The 20604-nt window shown below is 37.3% G+C and overlaps 1 long non-coding RNA gene across 2 annotated transcripts; it reads left to right on the top strand.

Annotated features, from left to right (window-relative positions):
• Window positions 1-35: 35 nt before the first annotated feature.
• Window positions 36-20389, top strand: LOC115856526 (uncharacterized). 2 transcript variants are annotated; one of them, XR_009563615.1, is made up of 5 exons: window positions 47-129; window positions 919-1045; window positions 2616-2790; window positions 15758-15942; window positions 20225-20389. It is a non-coding gene; the product is annotated as an uncharacterized lncRNA (long non-coding RNA). The 2 variants fall into 2 exon arrangements; XR_009563614.1 differs by lacking the exon at window positions 919-1045 and having other exon boundaries at window positions 36-129.
• Window positions 20390-20604: the final 215 nt, after the last annotated feature.

Raw genomic sequence — 20604 nt, 5'->3', positions numbered from 1 at the left:
CAAACAGGAAGCGCCCAGGCAAATCTTCCGGTTGAGAACTCCTTCCCAGGATCCAGTGCAACTTTTTCTTCTTGGGCACCCAGCGAAGCGAATCAACTTACTCCTCCAGAGGTTCCTTGGGATTGCCAGGTACCGGCATAACAGTCCTTCAATGTGCGGCTCCGGTTAGCCCCTTCGGCGCTCCCGGGAGGCATAGAATCGGTGGCGCCTGCAGTCTCCAGGGGACCACAGGGCACCGGACCTGCGTTGCGCTACGCAGCTGCGATCGCGGGCGGAAGATGAGCGCTAACGAAAAGAATAAACCTAGCTTTCCTTTCAAGTGGCGTTTGTTGAGTTTCATTAGTAGATGAAATCTTGTAGGCTGAAGTAGACAGGTATTTTGAAGCACAATTCACTCCCTAGAATCATTGCTGGATGTTTTGATCTTCGTCTGTTTTAACTTCTGGTCTCCCACCCAATGGTCTTCTGCCCGGTTGCAGAGTCCTAGTTGACCGCAGTCGTGAACTGCCCCGAGATGGCAAACCTGCAGCGCAGAGTTCCCACACCTTTATTTCCTTTTTTTTTTTTTGGCTAGGCAGCATGTGGGATCTTAGTTCCCCCACCGGGGATCAAACCCGTGCCCCCTGCAATGGAAGCGCAGTGTCTTAACCACTGGACCGCCAGGGAAGTCCCTATTTTCTTTACATTTTCATTTGTTAGCATTTACACATCTTTAATTCCACACAGAAACCTATATTTCTTCCTAAACTCGAAAAAGTCTAACCGCTTTAGACTGGCAAGCACTTTACCAATTCACTCATTTGAATTAACTGCTTGGCACCGGTAGGAGTTTGAGTTTATGACCCGTGTTTTATGTACCCGCTTCTCAGAACTGGAAAGCACAAAACAGTGAACTAACCTAATTCTTTCATTTCCTAGATAAATGAAGTGAAGCTCCCTGAGGTGAAGTGGGTAAAGTAAGCAGGACCTAAACTAGGAAACAGGTCTCAAACTATGCTGTCTGCAATGAGGGGTGTTGTTGGCTGGAATACTCTACCACTTCATTGTGAGGACCAATTAATTTTGCTTATCCAATAGTCAAATATATGTAGCTTTTTTTGCCCTTTTCAATTTTATTTTACCTGTTCATTGTTAACCTTTTTTATTATAAAAAGTTTAAATATATGTAAGAATAGAGAGCAGGGTATAATGAACCCCTATATACTTATCACCATGACTTAACATTCTTTCTTTTTTTTTTTTTTTTGCCATATTAGTTTCATCTGGATCTTTTGCTGAAGCATTTTAAAGTAAATCACAAACATAACATGTCACCCATAACTACTGGAGCATGTATCACTAATGTTTTACGTTTTATAACATAAACACTATCATTAGCACATCTGACAAAATTAACAGTATCAAAATAACTCTTCATGATCAGTATCTTTTCACATTCATATTTCCTCAAATGTCTTGAAAATGTCTTTTTTTACCCTTGGTTTGTCGCTATACTTTTGAAATCTTTTGTAGCTTTGTCTCTTTGTGCTTACATGGTTTTCCATATATTTAGCATTATGGACTTAGAGATAGTGTCTTCAAAGTCTAGAGTTAGCAAGGCATTTTATTCTCCAGTTCTACAATGCCTAAATTTCCAAGGTGGTTAAGAGAAAGAGAGCTTGTAGAGGGAATGTTGACCTATATGGAATAATGGACTTTTACAGCTTAAATAACCTTAATAGAGATCATCTTTTATTTTATAATAGTTTAGTCAACACTACTAATGAAAATGTTAATATCCAGCATATATTAAGATGACATATTGTTATTTATATTTAAAAATTGTTATGGCAATGTCCCTTGTTTAATGATTATTTTAAAATGTGAATATTGAGGCAGCTGCCTTCGCCTGTGCCAATCTGTTGATCCACCCCTCTCAGTGTCAGCTGTAGCTGCCAAATGTATGACTGCAGCTGTCTTTGCTGGGTACTTCTGTAGGCCCCAAGGACATAAGAACTTTGGCAGCCAAATCCCTGCAAAGAATCCCATTTCCCATATCTCAAGGCTTCTATTTCCTGAATTTCAGGATAATGATTATACAATGTTGAATTTTGGACAAAATGTCCATGCATCCTCTAAATTCTACATTTCTGCCTTTAAACAATATCCCTGCTTCTCCCCCTCATCACCACAGTATTCCTATCATCCATTTCCTCCCACTTTTATAATTCTACAGCTTCCAGATTCTAACCCTATCATTATTCATTCAGATTTAGAAATAAAGCCCAAAGTTTTACAAGCCTTGTCACTAACCATGAAATAATCAATTTAATCCCCAAATGCTAAGGTAGATGTTACCCTTTTACTATCTCATTCTCAAATAGATAACTTCATCCAGATCAGGTTGTTAAGGCTAAAATATGAAGAGATTTGGGGTTTTGCAAAAATAACATGATCTTTGTTTTATAAGAAAGAAAAATACATATATGTATGAAGTAAAAGGAAAAGATATCCTCAGCTCCATGCCAATCTCATTCTCAAAAGTTTGCCCCATTTTGGTGTTTATCCTACCGGCATTTTTTTTTTTTTTTTTGTGGTACGCGGGCCTCTCACTGTTGTGTCCTCTCCCGTTGCAGAGCACAGGCTCCGGACGTGCAGGCTCAGCGGCCATGGCTCACGGGCCCAGCCGCTCCGCGGCATGTGGGATCTTCCCGAACCGGGGCACGAACCCGTGTCCCCTGCATCGGCAGGCAGACTCTCAACCACTGCGCCACCAGGGAAGCCCCTACCGGCATTTTTTTAAATGAAGCTGTAAGTATATACATATATTAATTTTTTCCTATAGAAATAAAAACCTAAATATTTTGCAAATTCATTTTTTCACTTAACAATAGTGGCTATGTTTCCGTGTCAGTATATTAGATCTTTGGTCTTTTAATAGCAGCTTAAAATTCAGTATCATCAATCAATTTTAACTTTATAAACAATGCTATAATGAACACCTTTCTAATACTGTATTTCATCAATTCTAGACTATACTTATTTTCACATTTTAATATCTCCAAAATTGGAATGCATCTTTCAGTTAGTGTTATATTTGGTGAATAGGATATAATCTTGAACACCTATGTAAGTATTTCTGCATGACATTTTCTTAGAAGTAAAATTAATGGAAAACAGGTATAAACAATTTTATTTTGATAGATACCACTAAATTATCTTTCAAAATGTCTTTGCATACCTACAAAATATGACAGTATTCTTATGAAGTATCAAATATTTTACAACCTAAAGAGTAAAATATGGTTTTTCATTGTTTATTGACAATTATATAATTATGAGTGAGACTGAACATCACATTTCTTCTGCTAAGAATTTCTTTATCATATCCTTTGTCCATTTTTTCCCGTTAGGTTGTTTCTTCTTATTGAATTATGGCAGTGTTTTTTATGTTATAGTTTCTTTGTGCATGTTTGTGTGTGTGTATGAGTATTTTTCTCCTAATTTTTGGGGGTTTTTTTTAACTTTTTTTAGTGTATTTTGCTATACAACACCTCAGAAACTGCTCTCATTGCCATCAGTATGCTTCATATTCCAGTGGATACGTTCATCATCAACTTACCTGATCTATGGGCTACATTCAGCTCAACTATTCTTTCCCTATTAAAACATTTTCTTCTCTTGGCTTTTATGACTCCCTTCCAAGTCCACTACCACCACTCCAAACAATCATCATCTCTCACTGCACTACTGCAATGGCATCCTCAACAATCTGCTTCTACTCTTGTTCCCCCGAAATCCATTCTCCCTCAACAGTTAAGGTAATCTTTTACTTACAACATCTAATTTTGAAATATTTCCCACATATAGAAAAGCTGAAATAATTTTACAGTAAGCACCATTATTCCCGTGATCTAGATGTTTCCTAGGTCCTACCATGAGTGTTTGACTATTCTTGCTGTTACATACCCATCTATCCATCCACTCATCAATTCATGTTATTTATTGATGCATTTCAAAGTAAATTGCAGTGATCAGTACACTTCCCCCCTAAAGACTTCACTATGCATATGTTTACTTTTGTTTACATTCTTCCCTCTATAGGTAAAATTTATATACAAACAAATACACATATCTTGAGTTTGGACAAATGCATACACCAGGTTAACCTAAACTATGCTCAAGAGGTGGAACATCACCACTTCCCCAAAGATAATATCCCATATATCCCTCATGTAGTTTCAGTTTCCTCTAATATTATCATCACACATTACCATGGTACATTAGACAAAAGAAAGAAGCCAACATTGGCCCATTACTATAAACTAAACTCCAGATTTCCAGTCTTTCCATCCATGTTTTTTCTGTTTCAGGATATAATCTAGCATACCACATTGCATTTTGTTATCATGTCTCCTTAGTCTTCCTTGGTCTGTAACAAGTTCTCAGTTTTTTCTTGTTTTTTGTAACCTGAACAGTATTGAGAAGTACTGGTCAGTTATTTCATATAGAAGTTCTCTAAATGTCTCTTAATGTTTTATCTGATGGTTTTCTCATAATTAGTCTGGAGTTATGGGTTTGGGGGAAGAAAACCACAGAGGTGAAATACACTTCTCATCACATCTTATCAGAGGGCTCGTGATGTCATCATGGCATTACTGGTGATTTTACCTGTGATCATTTTGTTAAGATAGCGTTTGCCAGGTTTCTCCATTGTAAAGCTACTATTTCCCTTTCCATACTCTAAATGATTCACTGAGTTCGGTCTGCCTTCGAGGAGAGAGATTACACTCTACCTCCCAAAAAGAGAGTATCTACATGTATTATTTGAGACTTTTCTGTAAGTAGGAGTCTATCCTCTCCATTTATTTATTTATTTATTCAATTATTTATTTATATTACTGTGGACTCATATATATTTTATACTTTGGATTATAATCCAAACTATGCTATTTTGTTACCCAATTTGTTCCAGCTCTGGCCATTGGCCCCTGTATCTTTGACATGCCTTCATCTTTTTGTTTTTTGAGCACCTCCTTACTTTCTGGCCTACAAAGTACTCCGGGCCATCTTGTATTTTCCCTTACACAGCCTGAGAATTAGCCATTTCTCCAAGGAGCTCTGATTCCTTTTATTGGAGAATGGCATTTAGAAATCAAGATCTGGGCTCTGGGTATGTTTGCTGTTACTGGGTTGTCAGTGCTTCTGGGCTCTCTCAGCAGACAAAACTAGATAATATATGATGTATACTAACCCAAGAATTCACAAATCTATAATCATCTTTGTGTCTATCTGTATAAGCTAAACATTAGTACATACTGATGTCTCTGACTCCAATCCAGTACCACAGAGTTTATTCTAGCCTTCCCTTCTTATTTATTTGAAACTTCCCTCCTGACAGTGAGAAACCTTGCTCCCACTATCCATCAGCCATTTACTTATTTTTTCAACCCCAAAGTACATTTAAATGTGTTTCAGAATTATTAATGTGTACTCTCAAGACAAGCCTTTTCAAGGACATATGTTTTTATTTCTCTTGGATAAATACCAAGGAGTACAATTGCTGACAGCAGGGCATGTTTATAAAACATTCCAGACCTTTTCCAAAGTAGTTGTACCATTTTAAAGGCTTTTTTAAACTTAAATCAGATTTCTTCCAAGTTAAAACTCTTCAGTGGATTCCTGGTTTAGTTGGAATTAAATCCAAAATCCTTAATCTGGTCTACAAAATCCTATGTGATCTTATCCCTGACAAATTTTTTCCAAGCTCATCTCTTGCCATCTTTCCCCTTATTCACTATGTTTCAGCCACCTTGAATTGTTTTAATTATTTCCTTAGAGCTTCAAAAAACCAAGGAGTCTCCCAGCCTTTGGGTCTTCATATATACTGATCCCTCTGCCTGGAATATTTTCTTCCATAATGTCTAGTTCTAGAGTATTCTGCAGGGCTCTATATTCTTCAGTTTATATATAACCTCCGTAGAGAGGCCTTCCTTGCCCATTCAATCAAATATAGCTTTTACTTGTTACTCTGTCTTACAGCAAAATTTTCACATTTAGTAATTACATTGAGACTAATTCACCATAATTAGTACTTATATTTTTATTTTGTTTACTTATTTTCTATATTTGCCACTAGACTATAATATGCATGACAATAGGAACCATATGCATTTTGTTCACACTATATTCAGAAACTAGAACAATATCTGCACATGGTAATGCTCAATAAAAATCTGCTGAGAGAATAAATACATAAATGAAAAGAGGAGTTTTTTTAAATAGTTAAATCTGTCAGTCTTTTCCTTGATAACTTTTGTTTTGCATCTCACTAAGGAAAGCCTTGCCCGGAAGACTATAAAAATAAACTATTTTATATATTATTTATTTATATATAAGTATTATATATAACATATTTTATTTATTTAAATTTTACTCTTATTAAAAGTTTAATATATTTAATATTAAAGTTTATATTAAGATTTAGTATTTATTCATTAAAATTTATTGTTGTTTATTCATTAAAATATTTATATATGTTATTTATATATTTTTTAGTACTTTTTTTCAGCTTCCCAAGAACTTTATTTATTTATTTATTTATTTATTTTTGCGATACGCGGGCCTTTCACTGTTGTGGCCTCTCCCGTTGCGGAGCACAGGCTCCGCACGCGCAGGCTCAGTGGCCATGGCTCACGGGCCAAGCTGCTCCGCGGCATATGGGATATTCCCGGACCGGGGCACGAACCCGTGTCCCCTGCATCGGCAGGCGGACTCTCACCCACTGCTCCACCCACCAGGGAAGCCCTAGAACTTTATTTTTTTAATTGAAATATAGTTGATTTGCAATGTTGTCTTAATTTCTGCTGTACAGCAAAGTGATTCAATTATACCTATATATATTCTTTTTTTATATATATTCTTTTCCATTATAGTTTATCATAGATTATTGAATATAGTTCCATGTGCTATACAGTAGGACCTTGTTGTTTATCCATTCTATATATAATAATTTGCATCTGGTAACCCCAAATTCCCAAGTACTTTTATAATTATATAAGTACTTTTATAATTATATATTCTACATTAAAATTCTAATGCACATAAAATTTATGTTTGTGTATGACAGGACATAGATTCATAGTTCTTTTCCAAAATAAATAGGAATTTTCTCAACACCATTTGTTAAATAGTCTGTCTCACTCCTGTGGTTTGAAATGTGTCCTTTTGTATACTAAATTCTCATATATATATAATGATATGTTTCTAGATGTCTGGTATTTCATTGACTTATTTATCTATCTCTACAAAAGAACCACACTGTTTTGAGTAGCATAGCTTCTTACTATGGTAGGGCCAAGCACACCATCTATCACCACCATCACAACTACTCTTATTTATTTTCAAACACTTCCTTGCAATCAAGTTGTGAAGTTCAAAAAAGGTCAAAGAACCCTAGGATTTTTCATTGAAATTTCCTTGAATATACATAATAATTTAAGAAGAAATTAAACTTTTATTGTATTGTCTTCCTACCCAGAAATATGGTAAATGTCTCCATTTTCTCAGATTTTCTTTTATGTAATTCATTCTTAATATAGTTCCATATGACTAGATTCAGAGCATTTATATAACCTCAGAATTAGAAGAAACTTCCAAGATAGCCCCTGACTACAACATGCACCTCAGCAACATGCAGTGCTTTTACACTGCTATTGTATTGCTGAGGTACTCACTCCCTCCTGAGGAAATTCATTTTATTATGAAATAGTTAATGACTTGGATAATGAGATAACAGTCTCATTGAAAGGTCAGAAAGGTCTTATAATTGTTCTGTTCCACAGTTTTCCTCCCTATACAAAACATGTTTTTAGTGCTGAATATTTTGACCAGTATCTATAACATTTTGCAAACTTGTACATTTTACAAAGCTATATCGGATAATTGGCTGCTCAGTTAATGAAAGGGATGGATGTAAGTCTTTACAAAGGAACACTTACCTCACAGACAAATATTATGCAATATTTCTGAAATCACTGTTCTGTTTTTTAATGTTCTTATCATTGTTGCTGAAACATAGTAATCCCTTGATTAATACTTGTTTAATTAATGAATTATTGAATGGATTATTTTTAAGGATTTATTTCTACTGATAACAGGAGGCCTTAACTATATTTAAAGAAAACATTTTCTACTGCAGAGAAACAGTAAAGGAAAGACCTTAATTACGGACTTTCTAATATCCTTTTCGGGGAAATTACATTCACAAAATTTCTTTTGCCAATGGCAACAACTGCCTTGTAAAAAAAATTACATGATTTAGTTGGGTACAATGGGATATGCGTGTGTGTGTGTGTGTGTGTGTGTGTACACATGATGCAAAAAAAAAAAATTTCCTAGATGCAAAGACAGAGGGGAAAAGAAGGCCCTATATAGCAAAGTACTCTCATCTACTAGTAAAACAATCATCAGAATCAAAAGAATTGGCTAAACCAATTCCTATCAAGCTATAGGAAGCTTTGATATTCATAGTTTCATACTTTTGCTAGTGGAAATACAGATTTTATTCATTTATTCTAATCCAGTAGATGGTGCTACATGTCTGTCTATGTAAAGTACCACAAATACCTCTTTTTTTCAATCTTTTCTTTCTTTTTTAGCCAGAACTATCATCAAGGTCTACTTTATAATGAAGCTCATTATTCCTGACATCTGAGTCAAATCTCTGGGTGCAGTATTAAAGATGTTCTTAAGGAGAAAACCCCCCAGAAATAATTGTGGCCCAAATACCAACCTAACAATCTATTAACAACTATTTTCCCCCAGCTCATTCTCACTGTAAAATGACAAAATCTTTGGTGTGACACAGAACTCTGTGTCATTGCATTAAAAAACATCCAGATGCAAAATCAGAGTCCCTTTTATTCTTCTAAACATTGTTAGTTGCTATTAATGTGAAGCAACCATAACAATGATAATAATTAACAATGAAAGTTTAAATGTAAGATTGTCATGGATAGATCAACATGTAAATTAACCACTTAGAAGATAACATATGCTAAAAAACTTAGGTATATGAAATTTTATAAACAAAGTTTGTTGAATCTGATTAAGTGAACCATACAAATTAATGTTTCATTGTGAATCGTGAAAGACTGAAAGTTTTAGAAAAGTAGGGACTCTAATTAGGTATCAGGAAAAATAATCCATATCACCCACCACCCTACAAATAGTTCATTTATGTTACTTATTTACTAGAAACACAATAATGAAAACTGACATATAATCTGAATCAGAAGTTATCAATTTTTTTGGCTTTTCATATTTTTGTAGATTTGTGATATGTTATTAGCTCACAAATTTATAATGCTTTGAAAGTGTCATTGTATATAAAATAAGGATAAGAAGAAGACATCTACTACTAATATTAAATTAGAACATTTTTACTATTTTATTAGTTTATTGTATTAAATTTTGATTAACTGTGATGTTATTTCACAGAGTCCTCTCACATACTTTGAAAATTCTTTTACTCTTTTCGTTGTATCAAAAGAAAAATGAGAGCTATAATTACTAATTTTAGATGAGTTCTATATATAATATAGGTATTAATAATCTGCTGACCAAAGGCTTAATAAAATGATTTTATTCAGTGAATTATATCACTTTAATGACTAGATTCTAATACAAATACAGGGAAGTCAGAAGTAACCTTTCAGATGACTATTTTATCATTTATGCTTTCCTTAATTCATATCTTCATTAACTCTTTCACCAGTCTTTGAATAAACACAAAGAGGCAGAGTTGCATGGATTATTCTTAGGTAGATTATGCAACATGGAAAAGCCATGATCTTAATCCAGGAATGACATCTTCATGAAAAAGCCAAAAAAATGGTCAGTTATAATATAGGCAAGGTAAGGTAAAATAAATCAACTTATGTATCTATCACGAGCAAGGTCAGGGTGGAGGTGCCACTAAATCTCCTTTGTGTAACCAGCTTACCTGGAGGTAGTTATATTGACCCAATGACTAGATGAGCCACAGGGGATGCAACTTCTTAAAAGAAGGGGCTTTTTTATTTTTGTTTTTCTGAGGTATGATAATTGACATATGTAGAGTTTGTCATTCATTAAAGAAACATTGACCTAAGCCCTTAATTTACAAAATTGAAAAAGTGATTATCCTTCCCCTCAAGGTGTTTACTATCAAGTGGAGAAACCACCGACAAAAGCCGTCTCCTAACAGGTAACTGCCTCCATAATCGATCTCTCTAATATCATCTCCACGCCTCAGCCAAAATGAGTTTTTTAACCCACAGATCTTAGCACATCATCCCTCCCCAGCTCTCCAAGGCCTCCCTAACGTGGATTCTGAGGCCCTCATGAACTGGGCCTTCTCCCTCCCCGCTCTCGTCTCTCACTCTTCTTCATCTCACACTGGGAATTCTAGCCCGAGTGAATTTGTTTCCTTTTCTTCAAGTTCTCTCTCACTTTAAGCCTTAGCACATCTGTTCCTGCTGCCTGGGCACTCTTCCCATATTTTCCCAGCTAATGTCTACCTTCCCTGACCTATATACATTTCCCCTGGCATCATATTTCGGCTATCATGACATTTCCTCTGTTTACTTCCCTGAGCCCCCCTATTACATTGTAAGCAACATAGGTCAGAGAGGTCTAGCTGATTTAACACTGGCTCCCCAGCACTAGGCACACAGTAGACATTCATCATTCCTTTATTCACTCATTCTCATTGTATAGTCTTTGAGCACCTAAGGTGTGACATGCTCTCTGTAGTAAGTGATAGTGATATGTATCAGTGAGAAAAACTTGTAGGATGCTGCCCTCCAGAACCTTTGTTAAATGAGCTAAAGCATACCAAGTGCACACAGTATGGCAAGCTATCAAGACTCATCAGGGAAGCATGTCTGTCTCCAGGTGGGAGGGGATCAAGGGCAGAGCAGTCACACCATTAGAATAAGGACTTACCTCCTAAATGTAAGACCAGACACTATAAAACTCTTAGAGGAAAACATAAGCAGAACACTCTCTGACATAAATCATAGCGAGATCTTTTTTGATCCACCTCCTAGAGTAATGAAAATAAAAATAAAAAAAAAACAAATGGGACCTAATTAAACTCAAAAGCATTTGTACAGCAAAGGAAACCATAAACAAAATGAAAAAACAACCCACAGAATAGGAGAAAATATTTGCAAACAATGCGACTGACAAGGGATTGATCTCCAAAGTTTACAAACAGCTCATGCAGCTCATGTGAAAGAAACAAACAACCCAATCAAAAAATGGGCAGAATACCTAAATAGACACTTCTCCAAAGAAGACGTACAGATAAATGGCCAACAAACACATGAAAAGATGCTCCACATCGCCAATTATTAGAGAAATGCAAATGAGGTATCACTTCACACAGTCCAAATGGCCATCATCAAAAAGTCTATAAAATAATAAATGCTGGAGAGGGTGTGGAGAAAAGGGAACCCTCCTACATTGTTGGTGGGAATATAAATTGATACAACCACACTGGAGAACAATATGGAGGTTCCTTCAAAAACTAAGAATAGAGCTACCATATCTAGCAATCCCACTCCTGGGTGTATATCCAGAAAAAACAATGGTTTGAAAGGATACATGCACCCCATTGTTCATTGCAGCACTGTTTACAATAGTCAAGACATGGAAGCAACCTAAATGTCCATCGATCGATGAATGAATAAAGAAAATGTGCTACATATATACAATGGATTATTACTCAGAAATTAAAAATAATGAAATAATGCCATTTGCAGCAGCATGGATCGACCAAGAGATTATCATACTAAGTGAAGTAAGGTAGACACAGAAAGACAAATACCATATGATATTGCTTACATGCGGAATCTAAAAAAATGATACAAATTAACTTATTTACAAAACAGAAACACGCACAGACTTAGAGAACAAATTTATGGTTACCGGGGGAAAGGGTGTGGGGGAGGGCTAGATTGGCAGTTTGAGATTGACATGTATACACTACTATATTTAAAATAGATAAACAACAAGGACCTACTGTATAGCACAGGGAACTTGGCTCAATATTCTGTAATAACCGAAATGGGAAAAGAATTTGAAAAAGAATGGACACTCATATGGGTATAACTGAATCACTTTGCTGTACACCTATAACACATCATTGTTAATCAACTACACTCCAATATAAAATTAAAATTAAAAAAAATAATGTAGCCAATGAGAAAGCAATAAAATGTATGCACTCTATAAAAAAAAAAAAGAATAAGGTCTTATCTGAAACTCCAAAGATGGGGATATAAATGTTCCTGGAGAAAAGCTGAGGTGAAAGTGTATTCCAGGTAGAGAGAATAACAAGAAAAAGGTAATAATATGGAAAATCTTGAGCCTGAGCGGTGAAGAGAAGTGAGAAATTACAAGTAGTTCAACACTACTGAATGGGGAATGGGGTGACTTTTGAGGGTAGCATTTGCCTGGGAGAGTAACATGAGATGAGGCAGGGAGAATTGAAAGGTACCACAACACAAAGATATTTTCTTATAGACAATAGGGACACACTGAATAATTTTAAATGGGGGAGATGAATGGAAAGCGGATCAGTAATGTGGGTCTGAAATAGGGAAAGAGAAAAAAGGCAGAAGATAAGACTTTGTGACTGTTTAAAAGTGGGACCAGGGCTTCCCTGGTGGCGCAGTGGTTGAGAGTCTGCCTGTCGATGCAGGGGACACGGGTTCGTGCCCCGGTCCGGGAAGATCCCACATGCCGCGGAACGGCTGGGCCCGTGAGCCATGGCTGCTGAGCCCGCGCGTCCGGAGCCTGTGCTCCGCAACCGGAGAGGCCACAGCAGTGAGAGGCCCGCGTACCGCAAAAAAAAAAAAAAAAAAAAAAAAGTGGGACCAACCAAGAGGATGGTCTTCTCATTCTGTGAAAAATATTGGGGACCAGTGGGCTTGGGATGAGAAAAGCTAGCTCCAAAATCCACCAGCAATATTGTGCCACAAGTAGCAGAGTTTTCAAAATATCCTTAACATTATCTCATCAAAGTGTAAATGTGGTTTTGCTTAGCCTTTCCAACCTTATATATTCTCTCACGTGCTTGACAATCCCACTCTACGTCATCAGAATATATAGCATCGCCTACGGGTACCTGCATGTTTTTGCACATCATTAGAGTGTTATTCTCCCGGGACCATGGTAGACACAGAAAAATAAAGAAAACAGGCAGGAAGTAATATCCTGTGTCTTATGCTATCCTAGCATTTAGTAAAAAAAAATATTGGTATTGGCTTTCTTTGCTTTCAGTACTGCTCTTCAAAACAATACCAAGATTCTTTCATTTCCTTCTTTGTTATTCTGTGAACGTTTTTCATATTCTTTACAACAAGCTTGAATTTTTTTATAACCAGAAGAAAAATACTTTTTAACAACAATAATATCACCCCTCCAAAAAAAAAATCCTTGGGAGGTAGTGGGGAAACAGCAAACAAAAAACACACCCACCGTATAATCACTATGTAGAAAAAGGTAGGGTAAACATACAAGAAAATGTGTGTTGTCATGACACTGTAACACACCATCCATTTGAGCGCAGTATAAAAACAAGGCTGGTTCAGAGCTGCAGCATGAACCTCCCATGCTTCTGTACGGAAAAAGCACCACTCCATTGGGCTAACAAACTTGGCTTTCTTATAGTTGAGGCTTTAAGAGACACTGCAGAGAGTTGGCTTACTTTAATTCAACGAGCTATAGCTCCCCACATAATATATGGGTAAGTTTACTCAAAGCACTTTTTATCAGTTGTCAATCTGTTTCCTAGCCTGCATTTGGCTACATTTCAGGTAGCAAAGGAGAAAGCAGGTATTATCCTAAGGTTTTTGTCCTAGGGGAACTAATTGTTGCCTATTACTTTAGTGAATTGTATGTGAAGTAACTGCTGTTCTTCTACTATGTTCTGTAGTATTATTCACATAAATCTTATGTAAAGCTAGGTCTGTATACAATCTACTCAGTTTAGTCAAAAGTGGGTGATGTCTATATACGTGTATCTAGATAGTTGGAAGTGGTGGTTATGTCATTCATCCCATGTTGAGACATCAGTGAAGGTATATTGATTCCTTCCTCTTGGAATCTGTTCAGTGTGTCTGCCCACATTCTAAGAATTTTATGTCATCCATTGTTTTTCTTCTCTACACATTGAAGGCTGATCTCTTGGTATTCCTATAGCATTACCTTACTCCAAAGTCTTTTGTGAATGAGTTTCTGAAGTTTCGGTGGGTATTTCTGAAAATACAAACTATTCTACCACCTTTTTCTCATCTTCTTTGAACTCTTTCACTGAGGTTCATGTAAGGGTGGCTAATAATGGTAGGACAGAGAGAGTGGAAGCGAGACAGGTGGGGGAGAGAGAGAAAGAAATGCACACATTAACAGTTTTCTCTTATGAACAAGAAAATTGGCCATTTTCCTACTAGCATATGAGGAACCTAAGACTGTCCCTTGTTGTCAAGGCAACAGCTGTTCCTTGGGTAGCCTCAATAGAAAAGAAGCCAGAGCAATCTTTATAGGATCAAGTCTTTTTTATCATCAAATCATAGAAAGGAATCTTGAGAGTCTACCCAGCCTATTCTCCTGCCTTTAGTTAACACCTACGAAAATAATTTGAAACTAATACAGAAAAGTCTTATTTTGAATAATTCTGGAAAGATTACGTAGTTTTACTTGGTAATCATTTGCAGTGTTTTACATTTCACACTAATTGTAAGTTTTTTTTCAATCATTCTAACTTAAATCTTCCATGCTTCAGTTTGAAATCCACTTCCTATTGTTCTAATCTCAGTGGAAATAAACAACTGTATACTTCCTAAGAGAGTCTTGCCTGTACTTAAAAAAATAACAAAAATGTCTGACAAATTCCTCAAAGTGAATAATGCTGTTCTTTTTTTTTTTTTTTTTTAGCCATTTGTATTGTAGGTCCCCTCTGATGAAGTCCTACACTCTGCAAGACCATCCCTCATTAGGGAACCCAATCCTATCTTGTTACTTATCTGAAAGGCTGATCAGGGGTGCCCCAAAAGAGCAGGACACCACCCTGTTCTCAGTCTATCTGCTCAAGGCTTTCAGGTTAACTTAATCTGTAGTATTACATTCATCATACAGTTGTTTTGCACAGATTGGCTGATAGAGCTTTTTCTTCTTGGTTTGAACATAATCATTCATTTCGCACGTGGTACTTTGGCAACCGATTTTTCTCTTCAAGTAGACTACTATCACATTTCCTGGTAGAATCATATTTTCTTGGTTCTTTCTTTCAAGGTGAAGCTCATGCCCTCGCTCCCTCACACTAGCAGGTTTAATGAGCATACTTTCTGTGCCACTGTCCATGTCACTAATGAATATATGCTGAGCGCTAACCACAGGAAGGCATCCTGGAAATATTTTTTTTTTAAAGATATCCATATTGGTCAGCAAGGCACAAAACAATTTATCACCTCGAGCCAGAAATATCCCCCTCACTGGATTTCCTGTATCATTTTGGCTTATTACTTTAGTTCTTCAGCCATGGATGACATACTTACTGGTCCTAATTTTCCTTATCTTTAATGTGGAGGGACTGCAAACATAGACTAATAGTTAGCATTTATTGATCCCTTTCTCTATGTGAGGCACTGTGCTAATCACTTATATCATCTCATTTCAGCTTCCTAACAATCCTAAAAAGCAGATATTTATTGTCATTCCCATTTTACAGAAAAAGAAAGTGACCCTTAGCATGGTCAAGCAACTTTCCCAGGATAACATGGCTACTGGACAATGGAGCAAGATTTTGGCCTGACCTCCCACACTATTAACCACTCTGCCACGGGAGCAGGAAAATGGGTACTCCACTCACATGCTGTGCTCTAAGCATATCAGTTGGTAGACGCTTTCTGGAAGGTAAGAAAAGAATACAGAAAGAATTCTTTAAAAGGTACACATACTTTTCTCCGGTATTTATTTTATAATATTATGTGCCAGGCACTGCCCTAAGCATTTTTCAAATATTAAAAATAAACCTTTATGGCAACATTATATTGATATTATCTCTATTTTACAAAAAAGAAAATTGAGGCACTTAGAAACTAAACAATTTTCCTGAAGTTTCACAATTCATAAGATGTGAAGCTGGGTTGTGGCTGCTAAATCATATATTAATATATTGACAGGAAAAGACAGTAAATGAAATATTATTATGGTGTATCTAATTTTTATTTAAAAATAGAAATTTATGGGACTTCCCTGGTGGCACAGTGGCTAAGAATCTGCCTGCCAATGCAGGGGACATGGGTTCAAGCCCTGGTCCGGGAAGATCCCACATGCCGCGGAGCAGCTAAGCCCGCGAGCCACAGCTACTGAAGCCTGTGCGCCTAGAGCCCGTGGTCTGCTACAAGAGAAGCCACCGCAATGAGAAGCCCATGCACCGCAACGAAGAGTAGCCCCTGCTCGCCGCAACTAGAGAAAGCCCATGTGCAGCAACGAAGACCCAACACAGCCAAAACTAAATAAATAACTAAATAAATTACAAAAAACAATAGAAATTTATGTACGAACACACAGAAACTAGGAGAATATAACAACAAAATTAAACAGTGATGGAGTTATGGATGGGTGATTTTTTTTCTTGAATATATCTGTATTTTTCTTTTTTATTTACAGTGAAAGTATATTTCTTTTCTAAATAGCAGTTCTTCATTTAAAAGTAACCTAAAGAGATTGTAGTAAGGTTTCTCTGGGGTCTTTTTGACAGTGGGATGGTGGTTACCTTATATAAGTTTATAGGAACAGCCATGCTTGGAACAAACTTTAACTGGAAATTTATCTCCCTGGCCCATCCTTTATAAATATCAGCCTAGCAAGCAAGGAGGATTACTTGATTTACTTTAATGAAGTTATGTGATCTACTGAACAACCCCAATTTATGAATTTGGAAAACCTCATCCTAGATCCATCAATATGATGTCTTTTTTTTTTTTTTTTTTTTTGCAGTACGCGGGCCTCTCACTGTTGTGGCCCCTTCTGTTGTGGAGCACAGGCTCCGGACGCGTAGGCTCAGCGGCCATGGCTCACGGGCCCAGCCGCTCCGCGGGATGTGGAATCTTCCCGGACCGGGGCACAAACCCGTGTCCCCTGCATCGGCAGGCGGACTCTCAACCACTGCGCTACCAGGGAAGCCCAATATGACTAGTCTTTTAACTCCTCTTGCTACGTCTCTGGGTTATGTTGAAGGTGTTTGTGGTTCTAGAATAGAGTAATGCTTAAGAGCCAGGTTCCAGGGATCAGGCTTTTATAGGTTCCATTCCTAAATCCACCACTTATTTTAGCTGTGTGAACTTGAACTCTCTCGGCTTCACGGGGATACTAACAGCATTAAGCATTAAGTCCTATAGCTTTTGAGAGAATTAATTAAGATAATATATGTAAAACACCACTATGTCAGGTACACAGTAGTTAGTCAGTAAAGGGTAGCTGTTTTATTATTACTGTTTATTATTGCTTAATGTTCATTTTAAAAGTACAGTTGAATTCTCTAGTAAAAGTTACTGTGCACTTTCTTCGGGTATGCTCACCTGAAGAATTTAAATTTTTCTTTCATAAGGAGATGAGGAAAAGGGCATCACTTATGATCTGATCTATTTAGACTTGTTAAACGTCAGTATTTTAAATGATCCCTATGGTTTTCTAAGATCAGTTTTCTTTTTCTAAAATTTTATTTATTTATTTATTTGGCTGCATTGGGTCTTTTTGTTGCTGCACACGGGCTTTCTCTGGTCGCGGCGAGTGGGAGCTACTCTTCGTTGTGGTGCGCAGGCTTCTCATTGCGGTGGCTTCTCTTGTTGCAGAGCATGGGCGCTAGGCACGCAGGCACATGGGCTTAGTTGCCCCACCTCATGTGGGATCTTCCCGGACCAGGGATGGAACCTGTGTCCCTTGCATTAGCAGGTGTATTCTTTTTTTTTTTTTTTGGCAGGCGGATTCTTAACGACTGTGCCACCAGGGAAGTCCCTAAGATCAGTTTTCATAATCAATGTGATTACTATACCTATATTGATTAAGAATGAGTGTATGAACTGTTCAGAATTCATAGTCAATCTATACTTGTTTTGGCTATGCCACAGACTGTTTATTTTTGCATATAGAATTTTGCATATAGTCTCAAATTAAGCTGTGGACCCTCATACACCCTAATCCTCATCAGACACCCATGCTATATGGTTTGAATATTGCCAGTTTCCATGGGGAAGGAATATCAGATTAAATTCTGTGTGTTATGGACAAGAAAAATATCAGTGAAATAGCTTTATCCTATAGCACTGTATGGCCATTTCCAAGAGAGACTCCTTCCATGTTTCCATGCCAGTGTAGGGAGGAATGAATGAGTGCACACACGTGTATATACACACACACACGCACACACTTAAACTTCTTTTTAATAAAATAAATTAAGAGAGTAGTATTTACATCCTTCTAGCACTGTTTCCTCTGAATTCTGAAGAAACAGCTTGGGGAAAACCCTTGCTGTCTTTTGCCAATAGAGTTGTTACACTAAAATCTGAACCGGCTTTTCAGCTGGATTTGGTCATGTGAGTCAAAGCAGAGCTTGTGCTGTTATGTGTCCCTGCCTCTCTCCACTCCCCCACATTAGTTGAGCCTCACTGCTCTTCCCCATAATCCTCCCAGCCCCACTCTCCAGGTTTGCTGAGCCTCACTGCTCCAACAAGTAATGCACTTCTGACACAATGGGGGACAGCAGGGGCAGTGTGGGGGAAATCAGATAATGCAGACACCAGCTTGACACTCTTGCTTCCCTTTGAGTGCCACATTATAAACTGGCCAAGTGAAACATGAAGGTATTATCTCGTCTTATCTGGTGGTTGAAAGGGGTGCAGCCTCCTTAATGGTAAGGTTTTGGGCTTGTTGCCGAAGGATTCTCACTTTCCCTGCTTCCCATGTTCACCCAGAGTGCTCTCTCCTCCCCTCTGTTAGCTGTTTTGACTTGAACATGCTCCCGGATGAGAGAGGATAACCTGTCAGGACCAGGTGTTGTCTCTGCCACACAAGTTTTATGAAGAACGGGTCAATTCCAAAGCCAATTTAGAAATGTGTACAACTGGAGGGAGAGTTTAGGGACTCCAGGATACCTTACAGATAACCTAGATTTCATAGAGTTTCCCACACTCATGCACCTCCCCTGGACTGGCTTGAGTCTTCTCCCAGGGAAACCTGTCATTCTTGGATCACTATCTTCCTATCTCAGAGAAGAGCATGTAAACACACACACACACACACACACATTCTTCAGAGTGAGAATCTACATGAAATGGCTCCAGGGTTGTTTTTTTTCAGCAAGCTTCACAAGTGAATCTGATGCCTAATCTGTACTTTGAGAAAGAATGCCCACAGCATTCCTATAGTCCCATCTAGAGACAAACTCAAGGGCTAACTTTTTAAATTTATGAGCCATTCTGATACAGCAAAACACGCTGAAGCTCAAAGTTCCTCTTATTGCTGACAGTAATCAATAATAAAATGTATAGCACTACTTTTGAAAAAATGTCCGAAACAGGCGCCTAGTTTTTATTAACTGTTATGAGTAAATGGCTTAATATGCCAGCACCAAAAGCACAGCCTTCCGACAGCATAATTAATTCTACAAAGACCAGCACACAGACCATCATCCAGTTGTTGTTTGTGTGACCCTGAAGAAAATTATTTAAGGTATCTGAAGTTTGGTCTCATTATGGGTAAAATGTGTTCTCTATTTATCTCATAAAATTTTCGAAGGATTACAGATAAGTAAAGACCCTTGCTTAACACGCAGTTCGTGGAGAGGAGCCACCAATTCAGGGTGGCTCCCTTCCCTCTCCTGTTTCTGAGCCTTTCTTACAAACACCTAGACTTTGCTTTCCACCACGCCAGAGGCCTTAATTTACCTGTTCGTCCACGATGCTACATGGCCACTCTATTTAAGAGCTCAGGAAAGTAAGGCACACCATCCTCGGAAATCAAAGGCGTGTACAGGTAATATTTCATTAAACCACGTAGAAGGCTGATGTTGAAGGAGGCAAAGATTCTCATCTTCATTTTACAGGCACTTGAATTTTTTGAGGTTGTATGCTTCTAAGAAAACAACCAATCTGTGACCAAGATGTAACTAAGACCCACAATTTCTAATTCCCAGGCTTTGACTCCAACCTCTGAAAATGCTTCAATTCAATGAAGCTAATGGCACTTTGGTCTCCAGCATTAGATCCTGTTATCAATGACTTCCACATGGAAAGATTATTCCAAAATGTGTGATTAACCAAGAAAATGCAAATAAACCAATTTGTACCTGCTATTTAGAGGTAAGACACAGAAATGGCTTAAGTTCATTATTTGAAAACTAACCTTTTCTACTTCGAATGTAGCTTATGTTCTCCACTTGTTCACGTATTTTTCAAAAATTACATTTTCAGTGAAATATTGTAGATCATTTGTGATTCTATTACCAGTGCAGAACCTGAATGGAGAGAGAAATACATGTCATCAGACACAATGGGAAGAAAACCCTTCTTTGAA

Source organism: Globicephala melas, chromosome 4, assembly GCF_963455315.2.
Source record: "Globicephala melas chromosome 4, mGloMel1.2, whole genome shotgun sequence".
Classification (NCBI taxonomy): Eukaryota; Metazoa; Chordata; class Mammalia; order Artiodactyla; family Delphinidae; genus Globicephala; species Globicephala melas.
This window is presented reverse-complemented; position numbering and strand designations above follow the sequence as displayed.